The sequence below is a fragment of the Mesocricetus auratus genome, unplaced genomic scaffold, assembly GCF_017639785.1.
Source record: "Mesocricetus auratus isolate SY011 unplaced genomic scaffold, BCM_Maur_2.0 Super-Scaffold_100020, whole genome shotgun sequence".
Classification (NCBI taxonomy): domain Eukaryota; kingdom Metazoa; phylum Chordata; class Mammalia; order Rodentia; family Cricetidae; genus Mesocricetus; species Mesocricetus auratus.
Window position 1 is genome coordinate 19,798,027 of NW_024429201.1, and position 26,893 is coordinate 19,824,919.

At 44.1% G+C, this 26,893-nt stretch overlaps 1 long non-coding RNA gene across 2 annotated transcripts in view; it reads right to left on the reverse strand.

Moving 5' to 3' along the window:
- The window catches only part of LOC121133169, a 142,874-nt gene that overhangs the window by 43,570 nt on the left and 72,411 nt on the right, over positions 1-26,893 (reverse strand). The window contains exon 3 of one of the 2 annotated variants that reach the window (XR_005869941.1): positions 16,356-16,507. This is a non-coding gene — a long non-coding RNA (uncharacterized LOC121133169). Of the gene's footprint in view, positions 1-15,531; positions 16,508-26,893 lie in introns of those variants that run through there. The other variant, XR_005869940.1, reaches the window with a different exon arrangement.

The following is a 26,893-nucleotide window of genomic DNA, read 5'->3' on the forward strand; positions in this document are numbered from 1 at the left end:
GGGCACACAGGCGAGCAAAGACTCAACAAAGTCCTTGCTGGGAGGAGCTCCGTGAGCTTAAGTCATCTGGCAAAGACATCCTTCATTACCATAAATGGGCCTGCCAAAGCTCACCACACGAAGCAGAAAGCCACCTCGGGGGTGGCTGGGGTGTGTGTGTGGGGGGTGGGGTGGGAATGCATTCATGCCCTCAGCCTGATTTGGTAACGGTGTGTTGCCCCTCCCTACCTAAGTCTTTGTACATCACAACAGTGGGCACTGCTCTGCCTCAGACTCCTGCCCTGACTCTGGCAACCTTCCTCCCAGAACAGGGAGAAAAGACCACAGGACGGCAAGCAATATGGGACAGAACAGGCCAGAGGTGCCAAGCCCGGAAGCTAGGAGAGCAGAAATTCACATGGCTGCTCTCTGTGGTCCAGAGGCAACCCTTAGACCAGTGCTCAAATCCAGGGATTGCAGACTGCGATCTGGCCCAGCCCTAGATCAGGGTTCCCCTGTGCTGGATGTGCTACATTTCACTTGAACCCCAAATTCAGCTCTGCTCAGATTAACAACCAACATCCAGGGCATGGCAGTGCATGCCTGAAACCCCAGGCATATGGGAAGTGAAGACATGGATGGAGAGTTGAAGGGACCCTGTCTCAAATATAATAACAAACACCAAAAATACAAAAGTCCAACCAGCCAGCTAAGATGCTCAGTCATTCTTGCCTGAAGTCCCTTCCCATGTGGCACCTAGGCCCAAGTGACACTTAGGTAACAATCAGAATGGGGAGGAAGGCCTGAAGAGAGCAGAAAATTCAATATGCCACTGTTGTATGTCTTTCTTTTTTTTCCTCTGTGAAAACAATTGCAATTCTAAGGCCCTTGGAAATAGCTATTTTGGAGAATCTTGAGGAAATGGCTAAAAGTGTCATAAAATTGTGGAGTGTTTCAGTGTTTCTCCGTGACAGTAACTAGCACCTGGGGCATGGCCTTCAGTTTATCTAGAGTGCTTACATTCAGCCTGGAGCTCTGTTGGATTATTCCAGGCCTTCACTCCTGCTCTCTGGTACCTAATGCCATTCTTAAGGGGAGATTGGGTGTTGCCATGGGAAGCACTTACAGCCAGTGACCAGGGCTGTTTTCAGTTTGAGACTGGCAGGTGTATACTCTGGATTGTGTGGCCAGGCTTTGATGTAACTATATTCAGGGATTTCCAGCATCAATGCAAAACACACACACACACACACACACACACACACACACACACACCATGAAAACAGAGAGCCACCCGAGGACAGCTTCTGACAATAGACCATGTTTTTTTTTTCCCACAGTCAATTCTCATTTTGACAGTGTGAGATCTGAAACTGAGAAGTACTGAAGACAGTAGAATCTGCCTTCTATTTCCTATGTGTAATGTGGCAGTGTTATATGCTGATCAACAAGAAGAAATGAATGAGGAGTTTTAAAAGATGGAGGGCATGTTTTAAAGTACATCTTCTGTTCTAAATAACAGACTAAAGTTCAATTCAAGGACACAGCAAGTTCATTTATAGGAAAGCAATGCTTTGTATAAGTAAATGTGTGTTATGTGGGTGCATGTGCATAAGGGGTACATACTCTTATGAAGGCCAGAGATCAACCAATGTGTGTCACTCCTAAGGAGTGACCCAAACTGTCTTTTGAGGCAGGGACTCTTATTACACTAGAGATCCCTGAGTAGTCCAGGCTGGCCAGAAAAATCCCAAAGATCTTCAGGTCTCCATCACCCTAAAGCTTTGATTACAATTGTGTGACACCACACACAGCTTTTTCACATGGGTTCTGGGAACTGAACTCAGATTTTCTTGTTTGTTTGTTTGTTTGTGTTTGTGTTTGTATTTGGAGACAGGGTTTATCTGTCCTAGATCTCACTTTGTAGACCAGGCTGGTTTAGAACTCACAGAGATCTGCCTGCCTCTACCTCCAGAGTACTGAGACTAAAGGTGTGCACCACCACCTCCCAGTCTGAACTTAGATTTTTATGTTTGTGTGACAAGCACTTTACTGACTGAGCCATCTCCCCAGCTCCAAAATGTTTTGGGTTTTGATTTGATTTGTTTGTTTGTTTTTTTGTGTGTGTGTGTGTGTGTGTGTGTGTGTGTGTGTGTGTTTTAATATGATAAAGTCCTCAGTGCTCTTGTGCTAGGTTATAATAGTATTTTGGGTGAGTGCTTCATGTCAAATTCCAGCACTGAAAGCTAAGGAAAACATTTCCCCTAGAGTTGACCTGAGCCCCTGCTTCAAAGGTAGACATGATTAAACATTAGGGTGTAGTTATCCCAGCTGGGCAGTGGTGGCACATGCCTTTAGTCCCAGCACTGGGGAGGCAAAGACAAGTGGATCTCTGTGAGTTCGTGGCCAGCCTGGTCTACCAGAATGGTTTCACGACAGCCAAGGCTGTTACACAGGGAAACCCTCTCCTGATCGATCCCACCAAAAGAAATGTAGTTACCCCAGCCTTTTCCCTATTTGCTTTATACATAGAACAAAAATATAACTTATACAGTGTTGCACAGTGGTCATATTTGGTGATGGAAATATGTCCATGGTCATATTTATTTTTAAAATAGCATCTACTCTTCAGCAAATTCATGACAGTCCTCCTGCTTCAGGGTCCCAAGTGCTAGATTTATAGGCTGACCCCCCCCCACCCCACCCCCATGCCTGGCTCCATGTTAGTCGGCACAAAATTGTGTATTGTCTGTATCAAGATTCTTTTTAAGCTTCTGTACTGTACACCTGTACTTATTTAATTAGTCCCCTCCTGATGAATAGTTAGACTTTTCACAAACTATCACTGTCACTGTCTTACAATTAGCACCCATGTGTTAGGTTGAATCATTTGAAATTACCATATTGTATTCGTCGAATGTGGTCAAATAGAAACAAATTTGGGGTTCATGCTATACATTTCCCTCTCTGTGACATTTGTTTCTTAAAGTGGAATTAACGCTCAAAAGATTAGTGCTTTTTATAAACCTTGATGGCTGTTAGTACCTCATTCTCCTGAAGAATACACATTTACCCTGCACTCGCTCCCCATGCCCTAGACTGTAAGAAAAGCTTTTCATCGTCTGAATCTATTAGAAAGCCAACCTTCGGAATTTAGTGTTTCTTCCTTTCATTGTTAGTGGGGATACTGAACATGGTTCCGTATGCATACTGCACACAAGGCATTCCTCCACAGCCCTCCAACTTCTGTTTGCACAAAGGAAATCAAATCTGTGCTGGTATTGAAAACGCTCTTTACAGAAAGGAAGCAGAAACGGCCTATTTCCCTGCCTTCCGGTTTCTATTAGTGTCTGTTACCAGGCACACAGACATGCGTCGTGCTTGCCCAGAGTGAACCTCTATAATTAAAGTCTTCTGTTTTAGCTCTCTGGATAATCTGCTGGGCTCTGTAAGGAAGGGCAATTTCTCACCTCTAGGTAGTCCCCAAGGCCGCATGTCGCCTGACTGCCAGCAGGGGGCCCCAGCAGCGCTGTAGGCTTCCTGATCCGCCTCCATTTTCTCATCCTAAATAAGCCTCATCTCTCCCTAGCACAGGGAGGCAATTGCAGGCTTCTGATTAGCCAGACTAACTTACTGGATTAAAGTCATTTGGTTTCCACCATGGCAATTAGTATGCAAATTACCGGTATATTACCTGCCTAGCCATAAATTACATTCACAAACTTAATATTCACAGATGCACCATACCGGTGTGGGTAATTTTTCTGTTTTTCGGTAGGTGTAGACCAGAGCGATTCATCACCATATTGAACCGTAACACATTAAATCAACAGTTGAGAAATTAAGCATTTTTCAAATCATTTTGCTATGCATTTATTTCTTTCAGCAAGCAATAAAGCAGAACATTAAATATGCAGTGTGTCTCCGGGGACTAAATGGCCCATGGATGCATTTAATCCTAAAGTAGTTCTTTTGCAACTTAAAAAAAAAAAAGTGTGCACAACAAAGGAAAAATCTATGCCGTAATGCAACCTGTTGAGGTCTCTTCAACATTGTTAGAACCAAATTCTTTCTTTTCTAGTTGAGTTCCCAGAAGTGAGAGAAATCATTAATCCCAATATATAGCTGATGCTAACACTGTTTAGTAATGGTTCGTGTCTGGTTCAAGGACTTGAGCTGCATTGGCTGTCACCAGGTCTTACAGCACAACATTGGTCATTAGTTCATTAAATTAATTGTGCCTAACTTTGCGAGGTTTTTGTCTCTTTTGAGTAGATAACCTACTGAGTCTTTTTACTGAGCAAGGGGTGGGGTGAGTTCAAGTTGGAGTGAACAAGTTCAAGTCTGATGATACAGAGCCATTTTTCTCCTTTCTTCTCCATCACCGAACCTGCATTTGCTGTCAGGTCAGTGGCATGGCCCCTGATCCAGACAGACTCAAAGGCGGTTAAAGACGCAGCTGTTGAGTCAGCAGCAGCCGATGGGCCCGCCCACAGAGTCTCTGTCAGTGAAGAGCACCAGGCGCTCTCCTAGTTGATTTGCTCACATCTGTGTGGCACAAAGACCTCCAAGGATGTTGGGAGAGTCCAAAATTCTTCCCTCCAAGTCCGGCATGTGCATTCCCACAAAATAAAATGGCCCTTGGTTTCAGAGCCTGACTCTGCTATGCAAGTGATCAAAGGACATGCTTGTTAGCCATTTAAGCAAGGGAATCTGAGAAAGTTCACTGGAGATGGCTCACAAGACTATCCTGAGAGACACCCAACTTCAGAGGTGCAGACAGAGCCAACTACAAGTCAACCACAGGGCTCATGTCTTACACTAGCTGTTTGACTTTGAAAAGTGTTAGCGTTACACAGACAATGCTGTCCCCCAAACCAAACCCCAGTGTCCCCTGTAGAGATGGGACAGAATAGCACTCTGCTGAGACAGTAGCTCCTGGTCCCCACCATCCCTGCTACATCTACACATCCAAATCACCACTGCAGACTCTGAGAGGAGCCTGTTGGAGCCCGCCCTTCCCCTCGAGCTATCTCACTCCTTTCTCAAGGGAGCTCACATCTTGAGAGGTAATAAATAATTTTCAAGAGTCTCCCCACAGACTGAGGCAAAGGGGAAAAAAGGGGGCTACCGCAGTCCCTGCGCAGCCTCAAGAAAGGAGTTTACACTCAGAGTTCCTCCCAGGGAAGGAGGCTCCAAGCAGTGCACTCAGGGAGAAGGAAGCACTAAGAACTCAGAGGTCACCTGGAGTTGACAGCAGGTGTTCCTCCACCTGTGCGGCTACACAGAGCCACGTGACACTGCAGGGAGGCTGCTCTGGCATGCACAACTGTGTGTCACCCAGCAGAACGCTCGTTTTCATTTCTATATAGAATCTCGAACTTTATTGTAAAATTCCTTCTTTAAGAATTTGAGGAGGGGGGGAGGAAAAGAAGAAGGAGAAGAAGAAGGAGGAGGAGGAGGAGGAGAAGAAGAAGAAGAAGAAGAAGAAGAAGAAGAAGAAGAAGAAGAAGAAGAAGAAGAAGAAGAAGAAGAAGAAGAAGAAGAAGAAGAAGAAGAAGAAACAGGCCATGGCGATGGTGCACACCTTTCATCTCAGCACTTGGGAGGCAGAGGCAGGCAGATCTCTGAGTTAGAGGCCAGTATGATCTACAAAGTGAGTTTCAGGACAGTCAGGCTATACAGAGACACCTTATTTGTATTGCTGTGTGTGTGTGTGTGTATGTGTGTGTGTGTTTGTGTGTGTGTGTGTGTGTGTGTGTGTGTGTGTGTTTGCATGTGACTTCAGGTGACTGGAGAGGCATTGGATCTCCTGGAGCTAGCATTGTTGTGAGCTGCTGCACATGAGTGTTGGAAACACAGTTCAGATCCTTTGGTAGAACAGTGACTGTTTTTAACTGATATGCTATCCCTTCAGTCCCTAAAATAGCTCCTTTATACAACCTGATGTTTTGAACAGACTTTTAAGTCTGAGAACAAAACCTTTGCTTATCGAGAATAGCACTTCTTTTAAGTTAATTATCTTAATTGGCAACTAAAATTGTATATTTTACAAATGTATTTATTATGTAACATGATATTTCAAATATGTCTTATGTCTACACTGTGCAATGGCTAGTAAGATATGAATAACCACAAAGACTTAACAATCTGGAGATGAGGACACTTAATGGCCTTCCTTAGTGATTTTCAAGACTACAATACATTGCTACTAACACTGTGATCACATAGGACAATAGATCTAACTGAAATTTTGCATTATTGATTAACCTATCCTCAATCAGCTCTAGTCCCTGATTACTGGTGGTTACCAGTCTACTCTTTGCTTTTAAGAGTTTAGCCTTTATTGGATTCCACATATAAATGAGATCAAGTGGCTTTTACCGTTCTTTGCCACATTTAATTCACTTAATATAATGCTCTCTGGGCTCTTTCATGATGTCATAAAAGATAGGATTGCCTTATTTCTAAAGCGAGTATCACCCTATTGCATCTGTATACTACATCTCCTGTATCCATACTCTTCATTTTCTTTTGAAACCCACCCAGTAGTGAGACTGAGGGTCTATTTTAGTTTTTTTAAAAGAAATCCCCATACTCTTTTCCATAACAGATGTACTAATTCACATTCCCACCAATGATATCCAAGTGTCTCCTTTTCCTCCATAATTCATCTTCTGACAACCATTCTAACCTGTTTGAAGTATTATTTCATTATGGTTTTAATTTCTACTTCAGTGATGATTAGACACATTGTTTCCTTTTTGCATATACCTGGTGGTTGTTTGCATGTCTTGTCTTTAGAAATGTTTGGTTATGTTTTTGATGAGTGACACTGGTTGTCAATATAACAGGATGTAGAGTCACCAAATGTCTGGGAAGGTGTGTAAGCAAGTTTATAGACTGGGTCAATTGAAGTGGGAAGTATCAATCCATATTAGTCAGGGAAGGGAACTGATAGAATGAATACAGAATATAGAATATGCTATACTATATATTATATAGTACATAGTACTATACTATATAGTGTGTACATATACTATATATGGTATACAGCATAGTATATCATATATTTATTAAACTATATGTAATAGAATGTATCTATTATGCTATAGTATATGGTATAGCATATTATATAATATATATTATATTATATATTCCTGGAGAGCTGCTGCTCTCCAGTTTACATTGAAATCCTAAAGAAGTTGGCTCTAACACCAGTGAAAGTATGCCTCAGCAACAGGATAGATGAATTTACAGTCAAGAGTGAGGACTAGCAGCCAAAAAAGCAAAAACTCTTCCTTCTTCCATATTCCTTTATGTGGACCACCACCAGAAGGTGCGGTCCAGGTTTGGGGTGGGTCTACCCCCCACACACACCTTAAGTGATCTAATCAAGAAAGTTCCTCACAGGCATTTTCTGTGTGAGTTTTAGCTGATTCCAGGTGTAGTCAAGTTGACAGCAATGACTGGCCATCTCTTAGTGTCCTGGACTTCATAAAGAGGAGAAAGAAAGCTGAGTGCCAGTATTCCCCTCTGCTTCCTGACCAGGGATGTGAAATGACCAGCTTCCTCAAGCTTCTCTATCATCACTGACTGCATGGCTTTTCTAGAACATTTTGTCACAGCTCTGAGGGAAGAAACAAATGTAAGATCATTTACCCATTTTTAGTCAGCTTATTTGTTTTCTTGCTGTTGAGTTGTTGAATTTCTTCCTATGTTTTGGATATTAATCTCCTATCGCATGTATGATTTGCATGTATATCTTTTCTCCCACTATTGGGTTTTCTGTCCATTCTGTCTTTTGACCCCTGCCCCGTGTGCAGTTTTTTAGTTTACTCTAATCTTATTTGTCCTTTTTTCATCTTTTCTGCCAGTGTTTGGGGGATCATATCTTTAAAACCATGGTCTAGTCCAATGTCCTGGTGCACTGCCCACCGTGTTTTCTTCTCTTAGATCTACAGTTACAAGCACAGGTCTTCCTTACTCATACATTGTAGGGAGGATATTTAGGGAGCTGAGAGCCGCAATGTGTGGTTTTAAGACCCAAAGAAGGCGCAACTTGGGTCCCAGCACAAAAGCATGAGAAGATGACAGCACAGAAGCAGGTGACGGTCCAAGCCCAAGTTCTCCGGGCTGGGATCAAGTCGTGAGTAAGTCCTCATTTGTGAGGACTGTAAAGGAATGGCTCAGCTGTTCTTTGCCCTGGCTGCCTTGATATTAAGTAGAAAACTATCCACCAGAGCCTCTAAAAATTTAAATGAGACGACACATTTTCAAAGCTTTGAAACTGCCTGCCATGCAATATGCATGCTCTATGATGAGCGACCACTAGTTATTGTTTCATCCGTCCAGTGTGTCTATGAGTCCTGCACCTGTGGATCCAAGCAACTACGAATTAAAACGACTTCAAGTTAACAATTTTCTTGTTATTATTTCCTGGCAACACAGCCTAATAATATCTTTGCCCCATATACTTTGTGCTGGAGATCATAAGCAATCTAGAGATCATTTAAACTGCCAGGAGAATTGCGTAAGTTATCTGCCAACACTACACTGCTCCACACAAGGGGCTGAGAACCCTTAGAAGTTATTTATGTAGAGTGCTGGAATCAATCTCCCACAGATATTGAGGAAAAACTGTTACCTTAGATAGCAATGTAGTCCAAGGAAAGGACAATGGCCCGACTGTCTATGGTGCTGTATGGGAGCCATGTCTTATAATCTCACTTCTAATTGTCCATTTCAATAGACACCATTCATTCTTTATCTCATATGACATTTCCACACCAGAACATACTACTACTACCGCTTCAGGCCTAAATCACAATCATTTCTACATCATTCATTCAAACTCCATCTTCAGTACCAACAGGATTATCATGTGCATATGCGTGCGTGCATGCAAGCGTGTGTGTGTGTGTGTGTGCATGTGCATGTGCGTGTGTGTGTGTGTGTATGTGTGATTTATCCCACAAATGAATTACACACAAAGTATGAAAGTAGCTATTACCCATTAGTAACAAAAAGACACAATAAAAACGTGGTAATTGGGTTGTTACCTAATTACAAAGTATCAAGAGACTTGGATGAGTACTTTACGAAAAGGATACATGGATTTATGTCATGTAAAAGTCATAGAGAACTTCATTTTATCCTCTAAGAGTTTCTGTCCTCAGTCTTGGCTTGCTCCCCCACTGTGTCAATGATACGAGGAACAGGACCGTGAATATTATCACTTTCTCTGCTTGATCCAGGAGTAGGATTACAGTCTGAAGCTTCTGGAACAGTGGGTAAGCCTTGATATTTTTAGAGGCACCTGGCAGAGTATGTGTTCAAAAGAGGTCAGAAGTAATACAGGCAATGTGTAGGCGACATGGTTTCTTCCTTTCCAGTATCTGCTTACTTTACAAGTGTCAGCCATGGAAGCAGGCCTTGCCTCCCTTCGGATGCAGGAAGATGGGTAGGCAGTGGTTAGGCACCTGCCATGAGCAGATCCTACTGGTTACTGTGAAAGATTGCGAATTCATCCTAACACCACATCCATTCACCCTCCTGGTACCATAGCTGTTTCCTCTCTAATTAAATGCTCGTCATTAGCACTGACAGAAATGAACCTTCAGAATCCAAGGATATTTCCCAAGAGTCATTCATCGGAAATGTTATGAGAGCAAAGTACATGTTTTATTATCCCAAGAAAAGCTGGTGCTGGGGGTATGCCTGCTCAGCAGAGTCCCTGCTTCATGTGCACGAGACCCTGGACTCAAGATCAAGGAAAGAAAGAAGATGGGGACAGGGGCAGAGTTTTCTGTTTCTGGGTCTAACAGTAATTCTGTCTGTGTGCCCCAAGTGAATGAAGGCAAGTTTCCAAAAATGGAGATGGATATAAGTACCCCACTCCATGTGAGATGTTTCATTAGAAGACAGATAGAGTCACAAGAAGAAAGTGGAGGTAGATAGATAGATGATAGATAGATAGATAGACAGACAGACAGATATGCATGCCCTTTCTTCTCGTGACTGTATCTGTTTATATCAATCCATTTGTTCAAACATATATGCACATTACAACAATAAGCAGCAGATGGAATAACCATGACAGTCAGGCCATTCATTGCCTTGAGACAAAATGATTCAGATTTTCTGTCTTCCTCAAAACCTGTGAGCATGGGAACTCTGTGGGTTTGGTTCAAAGGAAAAGAAGGTCTGTACACAGAGTAAACGTTCCTACCCAGGATGCTTCACTGGAACTACAGAGAAATGAGCCATAATGTCGGGGGAACCAAAGGAATGTTTGCTTTCTCCTATCTTGAAGCACTGGACAAGGGATATGATTAAGTTAGAAGAGGCGGAAGGGCTCACACTATGGCTCACTCCCGCCTTTTGATCCTGGCCTGCAAGAGCAGAGATGTCAAACATACCGAGGGCAGGACAGGCCCTTAGCTCCTGCCTTGGTCTGTTTTCTGTTGCTATGACTGCACTCCAGAGACGGAGTCACTTACAAGGACAGGTTTCATCTGTTCACGGGCCACCACTTCTGGTGGGGTCTTTATTGCTGGTGGGAAGTCCACGTGTCCCAAGGTGACTCAGGCTGTCATGTAGAAAGAGACTGAGTGTAGCCTGGAAGGCCTCTCCTCCTTTTATAAAGCCATCAGACTAGGGCCACACTTAATGTTCTCACTTACTTTCAATCACTTCACAAAATCCTCACCTCCAAATAACACAGCTGTGTTGTTTCTACTCTTTTAATACGTCACAGAGGACAAGTTGATAGGAAGATTCAAAGCACAGCAGTACCATATTGGATTGAGGTCAAGTTCATGTTCATTCAGGAAGGTTTGATTGGTGCTTCCACTGGGTGAATACTAGACTGGGAGCTGACCATAAAACCCACTGTAGTGGGACAAGTTGACCTTGAAGCAAAGTCTGGGATGAAGCACCAGTTCAGGGCACAGGATGGAGAATCCCCAGAAACCCAAGGGTCTGTGTCCTATTTGATGAAGTTGAGTCATCACAGGGGAAAAGGCTTGACAGTACTGGCATGTTATATGAAAGTCGAAAGGATGGAACACAAATCCTGGTTATAAGGTAGCAGCTATGGTGCCCAACAGTATTCCCAAGTCACTGCTTTATAGTATTCCCAAGTCACTGCTTTATAGGTAGCTCAAGAATAATCTGAGGCAGAGGGAAAGCCATCAAGAGACCAGGCACACTAGCTCTGTGCAATGTCAAGATGACATATCTGTGAGTCTCCCCACACCAGACAAACTCTTGGGAAAAGAAACAAATAAAGCAACCTTCACATATTGATTTCCTTTGTTTGAATAATACTATCTTCTATGCAGTTTCTACTATTGCCTCAAATTCAAGTTAAACAGTGTCAAATACAGTAGAAAAGTCACTGGAACTGTAATGTATTAAGAATTCATCACAGAAAAATGGAAACAAGTCTCTTTTATTCTCTCAACTGAGTTGTGTCATGTGTTAACACTATCCTACTTGCTGATCTGTTGTTTCCATGCTAGCAATACATCTCATATTACCATATCATTTCTTTTAAAAAATTCATATCACTGCAATGGGGTCATAGCTAATGGTAGAGTGCTTGCAGAACATTCATGAGACTATAGGCTGAATCCCCAACAATGCAAAACAAGCAAATGAATAAACATCCCATTGTATGTGTGTTTACGTAGCACAGAAAGCTAGTTTTCAAGGCAATTATAACTGAGAAGTAAACTCTATGATCTATGATGAGAAGATACAGCAAGCTAACAGACAGAACAAAAGTATCTCAATGATTTCCATTTTAAAAGGAAATAGAATAAAATATAAATCATCAAATGGGATACCACAGGTCCACCCAATTCTCAGTCTCTCAATATTCTTGTTATTTTATCCAGACAAGTTTCAACAAATATGGTAATACATGCTCAATATGTTCAAACCTTGCCAAGGAAAGAAAAAAATTAAAACTTGCAAAATACAAAAATAATCTGTCCATGGGGGCCTCCAACTATCATGGCTAATCTTTCATGAGTTCTGAAAAGTCAAAAAACTTTAAACAGGTCCCAGATGTTGACAAAGGAAATTTCAATGCTGTGAATTAACCACTGGGGACCTTCATGAGTCCTAGATGAGTGTCTGAATGAAGAGCCATGGCTGGTCCTTGCTGCCTTAACATAGGACATTAGCATCTAAAACCAACACACTTTCTATGAATGAGTCCTGCCAGGCTGGCCCTCCTCCTGCTCGCTGACAGTATGGCAGATCCATGGGAGTCATGATTTAGAAATTCTGCACATGATCTTTAGCAAGGCACTTGATGTGGCAAGTGAGGTGAGAAACTAAAGTTCAAGGATTTGAAACTACCAGAGTGGTGACCAATGGTGACTGATGGCACTGCGGTCAGCTCCCTGGTGTGGACTGGGGGATCTGCTCTGGACCTGGTTCTATTTTAATGATTTGAAGGGAACAGTGATGGTGATTGATGAAGTCCTTCGCGGATCAAATGAGAATCCCAAAAGACCCTAGCAGGCTAAAAGGATGAGCATGACCCAGTGTATGGTCAATGGCTCTGCTCTTTGATGGTGGGTCCTCTGCATCCCCCTTGCAGGATCTGTTAACAATGAAAGGACAACATCAGCACATAACAGAATTCCTTGAGATTCCAGAGCACCTGCTTTGGAGTCAGACATCTTTGAGCCAGTCTCTACTCATTTGGTCCTCAGCATGTCGGTGATACTGCTAAAGATACTGCCTGACTTACTGGATGGATGTGGGGACTAAATGAGATGCAAAAGATGTGAAGTATTTAGCACATTGCCTTGCCCATAATAAGCTCTCAACAGACAATAACTATATATAGTCTGTACACACACAGTGGCTTAGCAGGAGCATGTGTGAAAAAGACTTGAGGTTTTAATAGATTCCAAGTTCCAAATGAGCCAATGATCTGATGCAGTCTCCCAAAATAACTGATAGGGACGTTAGCTGTCTTTAAAGAGCCGTGGTAGGCTGAATAAATGAAGTGACAAATTTTGCTAGCTTCTCCCCCATATTGGATCCCAGTGGGAGCCCCCATTCCATTCCCACTATCCCTCATTAGAACACATCTTACGTACTGAAGAGCTAAAACAAGAGCTCCTCCAGACATGCCCTTGAAGGACTAGGCTCATCTAAGCCTGGAGTGAAATACTTAAGGGCATCATAGCACCTGTTTCAAATATATTAAGGACAGCCACATGGGAGAGAAATTAGTATTCAACGTCCAGTCAAACTGATACTTTAAAAAAGTCTGTGGGCTATCAGAGACTTGGAAGAGGACCCAACTGAAAAATTAAATCAACAGAGAACAGCTTTCGCTCTACTCTGAAGAGTGTAGTTCAGCCCTAAGTCTATTCCTTTCTTTCTTCCTTTCTTTCTTTCACTTTTTTCTTTCTTTCTTTCAACCATTTGATCATTACTATGGGTAGGGAGCTACCTCTCTGAAAACAAACAAACAAAAGCCTTCCAGAGTTTGATCATCTTTTACACCATCAGCAGCCCATTTTCAGAAGAAGAAAGGTAAATCAAGGAGGGGTACTTCAGTAAGTACCTCTCTCACCTCTGAGGGGCACTGGAACTCTGACCATTTTCCTGGAGGTTCAGCCCTGCCTGTTGATGTGCTATGAGGCCTCTTAGTCAGCAATCCCCCGGAAGCCAGGAGCATGCAGGATGCTCTGCATTTTCTTCCCCTCCCCCCTGACTCATACCAAGATGAAGAGCTCTGTTTTTTAGGTGAGTGTGAAGGAGGCACTGGGAGGCCCGTGCAAGCCAGCTGCTCGATGCAGGGCAGCGATGGTGGCTCAAGCTTCTAAGTGTGTGGTGTCCTGACCCCCCTCAAATTCTCATCTGTGCATTATTCCAGGACTCTGATTGTTTTAAAGTAGAATATATGGAGAGATACAGATACATATTTTTTTTCTTAGAGAATCAAAGTCAAGGAATTTGTATTCTGGTCACAGTGTAGGAGCCTTGATGGAACAGACTCTGATTTCTCTCACCTGATCACTGAATTTAAATGAGAGAGAAAAAATGAAATCCCATTCACAATGCAAATAATAGAGAAAAGCAGAAGCCATTCTGCCTCCTAATCAAAACCAGAGAGCTGTTGTCGCTCTGCTCCATTTCCAAGGACGCTAGCCCATAGGCAGACACTCTGTCCCGGAATGAAAATCTGTGCGGCACAAGGCAGCATCTGCTAAAACCCTCTTTCCTGGAGGTTCAGAAGTCACAGTGAGATGGACTTACGGCAGATGACTAACAGGAGTACCTTGTTCTGGTCACATACTAGTTTAGGAATAAAAAGAGCCTCAGTCAGTACCACTCCAACACTGAGGCGGTAGGCGATGACTACTCTGGCGACATTCTTGAGGGATGGGAATTAAAGTTGATAACTATGTTTCATAAACACTATGGACTTCTAGAGGCAAATCTAAATGCATAGCTGAGTTCTTACAGCATTTTTTGAAAAGTACCTCCGGGACCCCCCCCCCACCTTCTTCCATAAGACCTTATTTGCCAGAAAACTTCAAAGGATCTCACAGTGATTTTCAATTATATTTATTATTAGCTCCCTAATCAGCCAGCTGATTATATAAAGCAAAGGCAGTAACTTGGACTGCCCAGGGACTGGCATCAAGTTTCAAAGTGGCACGTGCCCTTGTGGAAGGTCACAGACTTTGGGAAGATATTCATCCCACTTTTGTTTTGTTTCACCTTGTCTCAACTTTACCAACGGGTTCTCCAGTCCCAGACACTGCTATCTTCACCCAAAGGTGAAAAAATTCAAACAAAAGTATTTTAGGTGTTCTTATTTTAAAAACATTTCAAGAGGTGGCTGAAGAGACACACATATATAATATTCTTTAACACAAAATAAAATGTCTCAGGAGCTCATTCACACTGCCAATACTCTTTGTTATTTCTCTCGGATTTTCTTCTTTGATTTTTAGAATTCATTTTAATATATTGATAGATTATCTCTAGCATTATATAAAATTACACTGCCATGAATTTCAATGAGACTGGTTAATACTAATATAGTAAATCACACAAAACGATCTGGTGATTATAGGTCAAGAATATCACCCCGGCTAGGTAATGGTGGCGCACGCCTTTAATCCCAGCACTTGGGAGGCAGAGGCAGGCTGATCTGTGTGAGTTTGAGGCCAGCCTGGTCTACAGAGAAAGTGCCAGGACAGCCAGGGCTGTTATACAGAGAAACCCTGTCAAACAAACAAACAAACCAACAAAAAAAGACTATCACCCTGACTCTATCCTAAGAAAGTCAAACCATTGAATCAGTAGGTACCACTCTTTCTAAGATTTCAAATAATGAGTTCTAAGTGGCATCTCCAAGTTTCTCTGAAGCCCATCTCTTCATCACCAGGCCTCTCACTAAAGCATCACAGCACTGCTGTGGGTCAATTCCCCAACAAGGGCAGGCAGTTTGTTCTAAGAAGAGAATTTTCTTATCCCAACAGCTACATCCTTGAAAGGGCTCTGTAATTCAAAGCAACCATGGCTTTATTCATGACTGAATGTTACATTTTGTTTTTAAACCAAGGTGCACCGTCAGGATGAAGGGATTGAGAAGATGCAATGGAAAGCAGCAGGGAAAGGGGCAAGGTTTGAGACACATGGGACAGGGGAGGTCTGTGCTGGTACCCCAGCAGAACAGGACTCACTGGCTATTGACATCTGCTTCTTTGCAGCCTCTAAGCACAAAGAGAAGAGTAGACCATCTCTTGCAGGGGCCCTTCATAGTCTCCCAGTGATTTACAATCATGGCCAAAGTTTTTATCACTGGATGAGATTCAGCGACCACTTGGAAGCTTTGCCATGGGTCAGTAGCCAAATTTTACAGGCCAGTAACAAATATCAGGCTGTGGGATGATTATCCATGGGCTTTGAGCTAGTTGGGCATAGTTAAAACATGAATGATACATTTATTTTCTCTTGTCCCCAAACAAATATTAGAGACAGCTCCAAGATTAAGGGCCCCTCTCTATAAGGTAGATACCACCATCCATAGTTTGATAGATAAATCAGATCTGCAGATACACTGGGAGTTTATACTACACATGGTTTGTGGGAGCCCAGTTTTCCCTTGGCCTCCTTATAGCATTGGAATGAGGCTTCAGCTCCTCTGGTTTAGGCCTCAAATCTTTACTGCTCACTAATTGTTGAAACAGAGCATTCCAAACATTTCTCAGCTAGGAGACGGTGAGGCAAAAAATAAAAGCTGGACTGAGACATGAAGTGAGGCAGCAGACAGTTCGAGGCACCTCATGAAACAGATGACGTGTGCAAAGTGTGCATCTCCTTATTACCGTGTCGTAGAGATGACTTTGTTTGCCTCGGGTATCTGCAGGTGGAGTGGCGAGAACAACGTTTGCTCACCAATGAAGATGTAGAGACTGAGGCTCCTGCTCTTTGCCCTCTGCTTCACTGGTGTTGCCGGTGAGGGCCAGAGCTTCAGTTACTATGAAAGCAAGAATCAAAGACAAGGTCAGGTGAAGATCCTACTAGCTCAAGTAATGCCCGACCTAATAGAAATGTGCTTTCGAAAAGGCCCATCAAGAGTATACCCACCGGGGCTGGAGACATGGCTCAAAGTTTAAGAGCACTGACTGCTCTTCCAGAGGTCCTGAGTTCAATTCCCAGCAACCACGTGATGACTCACAACCACCTGTAATGAGATTTGATGCTCCCTTCTGGTGTGCAGACAAACATGCAGACAGAACACTGCATATATAATAAATAAATCTTAAAAAAAAAGAATATACCCACAGGCTTCCAGCCTTCACACACAAAAAGCAAACCCACCATGCCCTTTGACAGCAAAGGTCCTTTAAAACTGAGTTCCATCCAGCAGGCCCAATGGCAATGTCTGCTATGGTTTGGCTATTTATGTCACTCGTTCATTAGAAGGCTTGGTCTCTGGGTGTTACTGGAGGTGACAGTGAAATGAAGACCACCGTAGGTCACTGAGTGTGACTTGGAAGGGAATTATGAAACCCCAGCATCTTCTCATGCTCTGTGCTTCCTGGCCATAAGATGAGTACTTCTGGTCCACCATGCCCTCCACACAGCCTATAATCCACCTCTATTGTGATATGCCATTTTACCACAGGCCCAAAGCTACAGACCAACTGAGTATGGACTGTATCCTTCAAAACTGTGAGCCAAAGTCAACCTTTTTTCCTTTGTAAGCCAATGATCTCCAAGTATTTCATGAAAGTAACTGAAAGCTAAATAACAACCTGATGCTATGTAGTTAGCCCAAAATCTTATAGAAAACTACATAAACTCAGAGTGAAATGAGTCTAAAGATTAGTGATGGTTTAATATTAGTGGTTCATTGAGCTCTCTAAATAAGAGATAAAATGGGAAAATGTAAACACACTGCTATTACTAATTGCAACACCAATTCTATCTCATATGCTTTCTGGAAAAGAGGTGTTTCCTGGGAAACATTTCTTTTTGTTATTTTTAACTTACTTTTAATTTATTCTTTGTGTCTTTTGCCTCATGCATCTCCATCCCATTCATTTCCCTGTCCCTTCCTATCTGCCCTCTGTCCTCGCAACCCCTCCCCCTAAAAAAATAAAATCCAGGAGAAAAAAAGAAAAAGAAGAGGAAAAATAGTCTCATCATGGAAGCTGTAGTGGGACACAGTGAGTCGCGCAGTTAACCCTTTAATCCATGTGTCTTTACCTGCAAGTGTTCATTGCAGAGCCATTTGTCTGGTTCTGGTTTCTGCTACACTATCAAAGTTGGGCCTTCACTGGGATTCCTCTTGGATACCCAGTTGTTGCCCCGTGTAGTGGAGATCCTGCAGCTTTGAGTCTGCAGGACTGGCCCCTTTAAATGCTCCTACAGATCACAGATGGGGTGGATGTCGGGGTGGGCCTACTCATAACCCTTGTGTTGGGCCTGGGTAGTTGCAGGGTTGGTCAGCTCGCCAGCTCTCCCCTGTTCTCACCATTAGAGTAAGTTAGCCCACACCACCTGGGATAGTTCACCCCTTGCAGCGATGAGCAAGGGGTGGGGCCAGTTCTCTTGCTGGTGAGGGGCAGTGACAGCTGTCCTACGACCATGGCTGCATCAGGGTCATGAACACAGGCATGAGCCCCAGAAATAGGTCGGGCCTACACATCATCATGGCCCTGGGGCAATCAGGCCACCCACATCAACACACGCCTCACCGATTTCACCCCTTCAGAGATGCCCCTGTCCATAGGACATGAACCATAACTCTCTCTCTCTCTCTCTGTCTGTCTCTCTGTCTGACTCTCTCTGTCTCTCTCTGTGTGTCTATCTGTCTCTCTTTCTCTGTCTCTCTCTCTGTCTCTCTCTCTCTCTAGCCATACCATACATTTGCTGACCATAATAGTGCTCATCTGCTCAGTGTTTTCTCCTCAGAGCTCAGGGCAGACCACCCCTAGCCTGCATGTGGATCTCCTTGTCTGTCATGGTGCTAGGCAGGACCCTGGTGCCTGTGTGTGGGTCTGGCTGTCCCATTTCTGAGCCCTCACTGGTCTTGAACTTGAAGAGAAAACCCGAAGACACTTTTCTCATGGAAATCACACCATAGTTTATCTTTACAATGTTTAATTTCAATTGTTTCAGCTTCCAAAGTCAAGCACTTGCAGGCAGAGCCGGTGTGGGGCTGTTCAATGCTTTGCTGGGGAACACAGACTAATTTACCACTAATGTGGATCCAATAGCTTCCTTGCGGTGCATGGGAAAATAGTTGCTTACTTTGTTTTGTTTTGTTTTTGCTGTTGCAGAATACAGAATCTTTCTCCACATAGGAGCCCCCCCCTTAATCCAAAATGTTTGATGTGAAGATGCATTGTCATTCCTGTGCCTAACTCCAAAGCCATGAAATCCCCCATTCTCTCCAAGTTCAGGTTAGCTCTGCCTCGTGCGGCTTGCCAGCTCTGTTTTCTTCCCATTAGAGAAAAAGTGAAGAATGAGTTCTGCAGGGCTCTAAAGAGCCGGAGGAATGAGTCTTTGGGTCACCTACAGGAAGTGGAAATTCCAGCCCGGTCCAGCGTGTTGATACATGCAGCATTTGACAACCTTGTGCGGCATGTCCTGCATACAGAGCCACCTGACTCTTCCCTACCAGGGGAATTCTCAGCCTAAGAAGAACACACAGAGGTACAACAACAGAGCCATCCTGAGAGAGCTCAGCTGGTCTGAGGGGAGATTTGTGCTGGCCATGCTGTGTTCTACCTAAGAGCAATAAGCCCTTGCACTAACTGACCTCTGAGGATCTGCTCAGGTGAGATCTGCTACCCTAAAGCCTGTCTTCTCTTCCACGGGAATAAGACTATGGGAGCCACGAGCCCCTTCTCCATCACTACCTGTTCCTGGGTGCAGCAGCCCATTCCCTGCCAGCAGGACTCTCTGGTCTCTTCCATGGCATCAAACAGAGGGTGGTCATGCTTTTCAAGCTGATATTCCTAAGGGAAGATGAAAAACTAATAGACTTTCCTAAGTATAAATGGAAATGAGCGGACAAGGCGACACAATGGGACACCTGCTAGTAAGAGAGTCTCGCGTGAGGAACACTCGGCCCGGCTGGCATCATTGCCAGGGTGCCACTCCAATTCCATGTATTAGTAGTTTGAGAGCTTCCGTGAGGCTCATCTGTCGGGCTTATCCCTCATGTGTTTTTCTTCTTAATGAGGAAAATCGATCTGGGGATGCCACAGTGCTGTGTGAGTCGTGATCCCCTGAGAACTGCGTTCTTGTTGATTGTCGGCGAGATCTATAATGAAGTGACTATGTAATTCATAGTTAACGCGCAAAATACATGTAGAAATCATCCACAATCCCAAGTACTTCCGGACTCACTGGGAAATACCTACAGCAAGTTTGATCAAGTTGCAGATTTCCATCCTGGAGCTCTGCCAGCCATTCATCAGGACTTGTACCCAACACCCTCACATATCAGAACTGAGATGATTGTGCTCTGCTGCTGTGGTAAACACCATGACGGAAAGCAACTCGGGGAGACAAGGGTTTATTTGACTTACGTTTCCATATCACAGTCCATCCCTGGGGGATCGGAGCGGAAACCTGAAGGCAGGAACTGAAGCAGAAGCCATGAGGGACGAAGGAAAGGAATCGCTGCTCACTGGCTTGCTCCCTGTCGTTTGTTCAATTGCTTTCTGTTTTCTTTTTTGATTTCATTTTACATTCCAACCACAGTTCTCCGTCCTACCTACCCCTCCCACCACCATCCCTCGCCTCCTCCCACCCCCTCCCCTCCCCCAGCCCACCCCCAGTCCACTCCTCCTCACGGGTAAGGGCTCCCATGAGGAGTCAACAAAGTCTGGCACGATAGGATGGGGCAGGGCCAGGCCCCTCTCCCATGCACTAAGACTGAGCATGGCGTCCCCCCATAGGGAGTGGGCTCCAACAAGCTAGCTGACATATGGGGATAATATCGTGGTCACACTGCCACTGAGCATGGCATCCCAATTTGTTTTCTTATACCGCCCAGGACCTCCAGCTAAGGGGTGGTACCAATCCCAGTGGGCTAGTCCCTCCCATAGCAATCATTAATCAAGAAAATGTCTCCCATAGACTTGCCTATAAGCTAATCTAATGGAGGCATTTTCTCTTCCCAGATGTGTCCAGCTAGCAGCACACCTAATGTGGCTTTGATTGCAGTTTGCTAGATTTTTCCTGCTTGCCAACCTCCGGGTTAAAACTCAGAGACCCAACACCGTCATCAGACAGCATGATCCAGCTGTAACTTCCTCTGCACAACAGCTGTCTTTGAATCTGAGTCACCCCCCAGGACAGAGAGGCTGGCTGGCTGTGACCGTTAGCTCCCCATACATGCTATTGATTATGAGGCAGATGGGAGAGCTCAGGAAGGAGACTGAAATATTTAATATGTAGTGGGATTTCCTCTTAATTTACGACACCACATCATTTTCTCTGCAGTCTGTTTCTGCCAGCTCACTTACCCTTTGCATGACTTTGTCTTGGAAGGCAATTCCAGTTTTTGAAAATTACATGTACACACGGATCAGCATTGGCAAACAGCCAACTTTGGCCCTCCATGTTGAGATCTTTCCCCCAAAGTCCTTCCAAGAAAACTTGCTGTTAGCAATTAAAGACAACCGATGAGGATTTTTAAGAGCCTGCTCTCTCAGGATTGGGAGAAAGCACGTTGCACATTACAGGTCAGGTTCTTGGGTAGCTGGTGCTGGAATACAGATTGGAGTGCAACGAGCATATGAGGAAGACAGCAGCAGAACTAGATACGAGGGGATACCAATCTATAATCAGGGTCCAGCCAATATTCCATAGGAGCTCCAGAGCCTGACTGGCCTTGCAGAGTACTTCCCAGGTGAAGTGAGGGGCCAGGGCGAAGGCTGCTGGTAGCATCCAACCATGACTCCAGTTCAGCAGCTCTCTTCAGTATAGGTATCTTCTGGGCCAGGGGTCCAGCTGTGAGCCATTGACAATTAACATCCCCAGCAACTCTGCAGTCAAGAATGCTGAGTCCTCGGGGATTCAGCAATGACTGCTGGGAGCTGATCATATATGCTCTCCTTGGTCAAGGTCCCCTCCTTCTGTCTAGTCATAAATCCAACCCTTTTTGCTCTGCTGTTTAGCAGAGAATATGACTAAGTGATTGCTGGGTCAGGACACACCCTCCTCTTAAAAATGCAAGCCTATCCTTGAAGGACCACTTATAAAGGTGGGTGAGTTTTTGCATTCAAAATGCAGCTGGATTTACCAAATGCTGCTGTATCAAGAACATCCCAAGGCACACTAAGGTCTAAGGCCAGTGCACACTCATGACCATGGTACTCTTCACTCAAGTCTTCTCTGGGGGGCATCCCTTCCACGGGGGCCAAGCCTGCCCTTCTCAGGAAGTGGCTTACAGCCTAGAATTTGGAAAGTTACCACTCTTGACTGAACATAATTTTCAGACTAGCACTAGAAAACTCAACTTTTCTTCTTTTTAAACTGTTGAAAAAAAGTCACACATTACTACCATAGACATAAAAGCATAGTAGATTGCTTCTTTGGAGACAGCCTAAAGCTGGAACACAATCCAGTCTGGCTTTCTATTCTGTGAGTTCTGTGGCCCCAAAGTAAATAACTTGCACTCTCTGTGCCCAACTTTTCTCAACTTGTGAGGTGTCTGGTGGGACGGGTTCAATAGCCTTGCAAACTGGAATGAGTCCTGTCACAGAAAGCTAGAGCTAGAAGTGAGAATTGCATTCACCTTGGTACATTCTCCAAAGGCCTTGTGACCAACTGGCATCCTACAGATGTCAAAGGACTTGCCAGCGATGGCCCAGATGGAGAAGGACAGAACCAGGCCCAGCATCCAACCTTCCTGCCTCATGAGCCTGTGTCTGATCCTAACCCTGAACACATCTCACGGTGAGGCACAGGGGAATCGCATGTGCTGCTCAGTCCCATAGAGCTTTTGAGAAAGCTTGTAATGTCGGCCGGGGCCTTGAGCCTGTGCACCGGAAGCCAAGTGCTCTTCAGACCTGAAGGACTGTTGTTACCTAAGCCATTATGCTAAAAACCTACCTGGGGATGCAGGAGAGAGGAGAGAAGTGACTCCTTGTGGGTTGCTAATGCAATTACTACGCATGCACATCCATCTGGGTACACGGCTGTCACAGAGAAGATGGAGATTGGGGGAGAAACAGAGCCTTTTATAAAGCAAATTACCATGCCATGTATTTTATATTATTTCCTGCCCTGCTTCTTTAATCAGTCTAAATTGAAAGCTCTTGTAATTCCCTAGAATCAGTGGATAAGCTCTCGGCATGCTCAAGAGCTGCAGGGCGTGCAGTTTCTCTATCCTTTTGTAGGTATTCATTTCCAAAATTTCATTACCAACCCACATGTGAGTCATTCCCTCCCATGCAATCCACTTAAAACATCTACCAGGAGAGAACCCAGGAGAGGATGAGCCTATTCACTTGGTGTGTTGTGGACTTGTCAAAGTGACACAGGAAAGGAGGGCCCAATAGGGTCCCCCTAAAAAAGCCAACAGAAGCTATAAAAACATCTGATCCTTCCCCGCCACCCTTCTCGGGAGGCACCCTTAGACTTTGCTGTATGTTTCACTGGGGTCTGGGGAATCAGAGGGGCAGGACATCTGGTGAGGGAGCGTGGACACGGGAGAAGTTCTTTCACAAGATGATAAAAATAAAGATGGGGAATTATCAAGAAGTATCCATGGGTCATGTACAAGCACCTCTGGTAGGTACAGCAGACTTGGGACTGGAGAAGTCACTCGGTGTGCAAGAGCACTTGCCATACAAGCCTGATTTATGTCTTGGTTAGTTTTGTCATCAACTTGACTCACCTGAAAGAAGGAACCTCAATGGAAAAATTGCCTCCATCAGATTGACCTGTGGGTATGTTTGTGGGGTGTTCGGTTAATTGCTAGTTGATGCAGGATGGCCCAGACCACAGTGGCAGGTGGACCTGAGCTGTATAGGAGCAGTAGCTGAGCAAGCCAGGGGGAGCAAGTCAGTAAGCAGACTTTCTCCACAGTTACGTCTTCCAGTATCTGCCTTGACTTCCCTTGATATGAACCAGAAGCTGTAAGAATAATAAACCCTTCCTCCTGAGGTTGCTTGTAGATTTTATCACAACAGCTGGATTGGAACACTTGAGGACCTGAGTTCAGATCCCAGAATTCACTTGAAAAGCTGTGTTGAGTGCCTGTAACCCCAGCAGAAACAGGAGGAATGACAAGGCTTGCTGAACGCCAGTCTACCAGCCTAGCTCCGAGTTCAGTGAGACACTCTGCCTCAAGAGGACAAGGCAGAGAGCAACAGAGCAAGACACCTGATGTCCCCTTCTGATCTCCTCACATGGACATGGACACAGGCAGAGGTGCATGTACCCCTCCCCAACACACCCATTTTCTCTCCCAGAGAACACACACACACACACACACACCACACAAAATAAAATGGAAACCTGGGTCTAGCTTTGTTCTTACTATTAATTCATAGACATACCTAGAACTTTGTCTGTGTCTTAGTTAGGGCTTCCATTGCTGTGAAGAGACACCACGGACCATGGCAACTCTAATAAGGGGAAACATTTAATGGGGTGGCTTATAGTTTCAGAGGTTCGGTCCATTTTCATCATGGTGGAACGTGTGGCATGCAGGCAGACACACGCTGGAGCTGAGAGTCCTACATCTTGATAGCAGGCAATAGGAAGTGAACTGAGACACTGGGTGTTGCTTGAGCATATTTGAGAGCTCAAAGTTCACCCCCACTGTGACACACTTCCTCCAACAAGGTCATACCTACTCCAGCAAAGCCACACCTTCTAATAGTGCCACTCCTATGAACTCATGGCAGCCAATATATTCATTCAAACCACCACAGTCTTTGGTGATTCTAAATCTGGTCAAGCTGACAACTGAGACTGAACATCACTCAAGCACATCCCAACCCAAGGCTGATAAGAAGTCCACAGTTATGGAAAACCTGCTTGCCCTCCATCCTGCCTGTCCCACCTTTCTCAGCAAAAGGCTTCTAGCCTCCAAACTGCCTCACAGTCCAAAATTTCAACTAGTGACTGACTCCATTTTAGACAGAATCAAAAGAAAGACTAAAGAGGCAAGGGGATGTGTTTTCCAGCAGCAGAGTTAGCCTTGTCTCGAATTGTTTTCCAAGAAGCCCCACTCAGTGGCTTTCAAGTACACCCACTGGCGACTCCTAACAGTAAGGGAAATTAGGAACACATGGACATCCAGAGAGGAGAAAATGGGGCTTTGGCAGATAGGTCACCAAAGGCCCATGACACACTGACTCTTAGAAGCATGCTGCCACCAAGTCCTCAGTGACCCTTCTAGACCTTAGGCTGTGTGATAGCAAAGATTCAGTCCCAGCCCCACCCAGCACTTTGAAAACTACAGAGCAACCAGTCAAATTAGAATCAGTATTTGATTCTGCCCCCAGAGCCCCACTATGTTTTGAGACAGGGGTATGGGAAGGGTGGAGGGGATGGGAGTTGGGGGGTACTGTCCTAGCAGGCCGTATTGTGAGGCCCCATGACTACTCTGAACTCTGGGGAAACAAAAGTCAATGTTTTTGTTTTTTAAAAATCTGAGGACTTAAAGTTTCTCCTCCTCACTTCTGATTTTAGCCATCAGAGTGGCTGTTCTTTCTTCCTCCCTCTGTTCCTTCTCCCCACCCACCCTGTTTGAGAACCATGATGCTGAAGAAAACAGCTGCACTTAGGACAAACTGTGGGGCTGTTCCCCCTAATCCTGATGTTCCACAAGGTTAAAGACAGGCGAAAACATCTGAAAACATTGGAGATCTGAATCATTCAGCTGAAGACTGACATTCAGGGGCGACAGCCCCTCGCTCTCTGGATTACCCGCACAACTCAGTTCTCAAGACTTCATTTTGCTAATGGTTACTTTTGCCAGCATTTTTCCATCCAATTATTGTTTTATGGGTGTTTTACAAAGTTTCTGAAACAGGAACACATTTGATTTATGCAGTGGAACGTAACATCAGCCCTTGCCTCAATTATGAGTCAGAAATTCATATGGGGATGTTTAAAACAAATTTTCATTGTCAATTAGTTTTTGAAAACAGAGAAGATTGAAAATCTTGAGTCCTAAGAGATCCATAGTAAGCTTTGAGAGATATTTTAGGAACAACAATATGTAGCTCATCTCCTTTGTCTATTTCCAATCCCCCACCTCTCCCTCACAAAAATCTTGCTTTTATTAAAATGTTTCAGTAATATGCTGTTGTCTGTTTTTTCCCAAATTAAATTACAACCTGATGGGCTTGTCTTATTAAGAATTTTCAAAGCACTGACAAAATGCAGTAGTATTGGAAATACAAAATATACTGACTCAGATAAAATAATGAAGTAGAAAACAAGATACCCAGAACGCCAAAATCCACTCTTCCCAGTATCCACAATTTTAGTGATTCATAATCCATTTCTACAACAATGTCTGTATCTTGAAGAATTCATTGCTGTTTTGCTTTTGGTTCCTATCTGTTTTCTTAGAATTTATGGGTTGTGTGTTGTTGCAATGAAGCAATTCCTGGCTTCTGCCTTTACCAGTTAAGCTCACCATTAGTTAGCCTTGTTTTCTTTGAAGAATCTTAAACACTTGAGGATATAATTGTCCTCACCTCATTAACTTTCTAATGAGTAAAGTATTATTGCAAGCATATTGAGAAGTCTATGCATCTATTCATTTGTCTAGGAATTATGGGTGAGGTCTTGCTGCCCCCCCCATTTCCCAGTCAAATCTTCAGAGAATGAGAACTTGGCGATAAGGGTTCCTCAAGGCCATCAGCATGTTTGTCAGGCTGCACAGCCCCCACCTGTTGGAGCTGGAGAGAAACGTAGAGGTCTGAAGATCTGTTCAGTACTCTGGGATCTCTGGTCTGACTCTGTGATGTTCCTCTGGGTATTGCTAAACATGTGATCTTTATTTCCCAGAGCCTATCATCACATGAATTTTCTAAGTCCATAATCTCTGATCTACTGATGATACATTTCACTTAATAGGTGAGTTTATGGGGTGGAAACATACACCATTTCAAGAATTTCGGTTGACATTTCCCAACACATTTTAAAAACACCTCAAGACTGTAGTCTAAACATGGCCAAATACTTTCCCATAGACACATGCCTTGTAACCCTAGAAGTCAGCTCTGTTCTACACTCATGAGCCAGGTCCAACATGCAGCCAGGGAGCCAAGCCTATGCCCTCATGACTCCTAGGCTAATGGAAAATGACATTCAGATCAACCCCACTGCCAGGCATTTCAGCTCTCTCACTGTTTAAGGGCTCATATTCAAA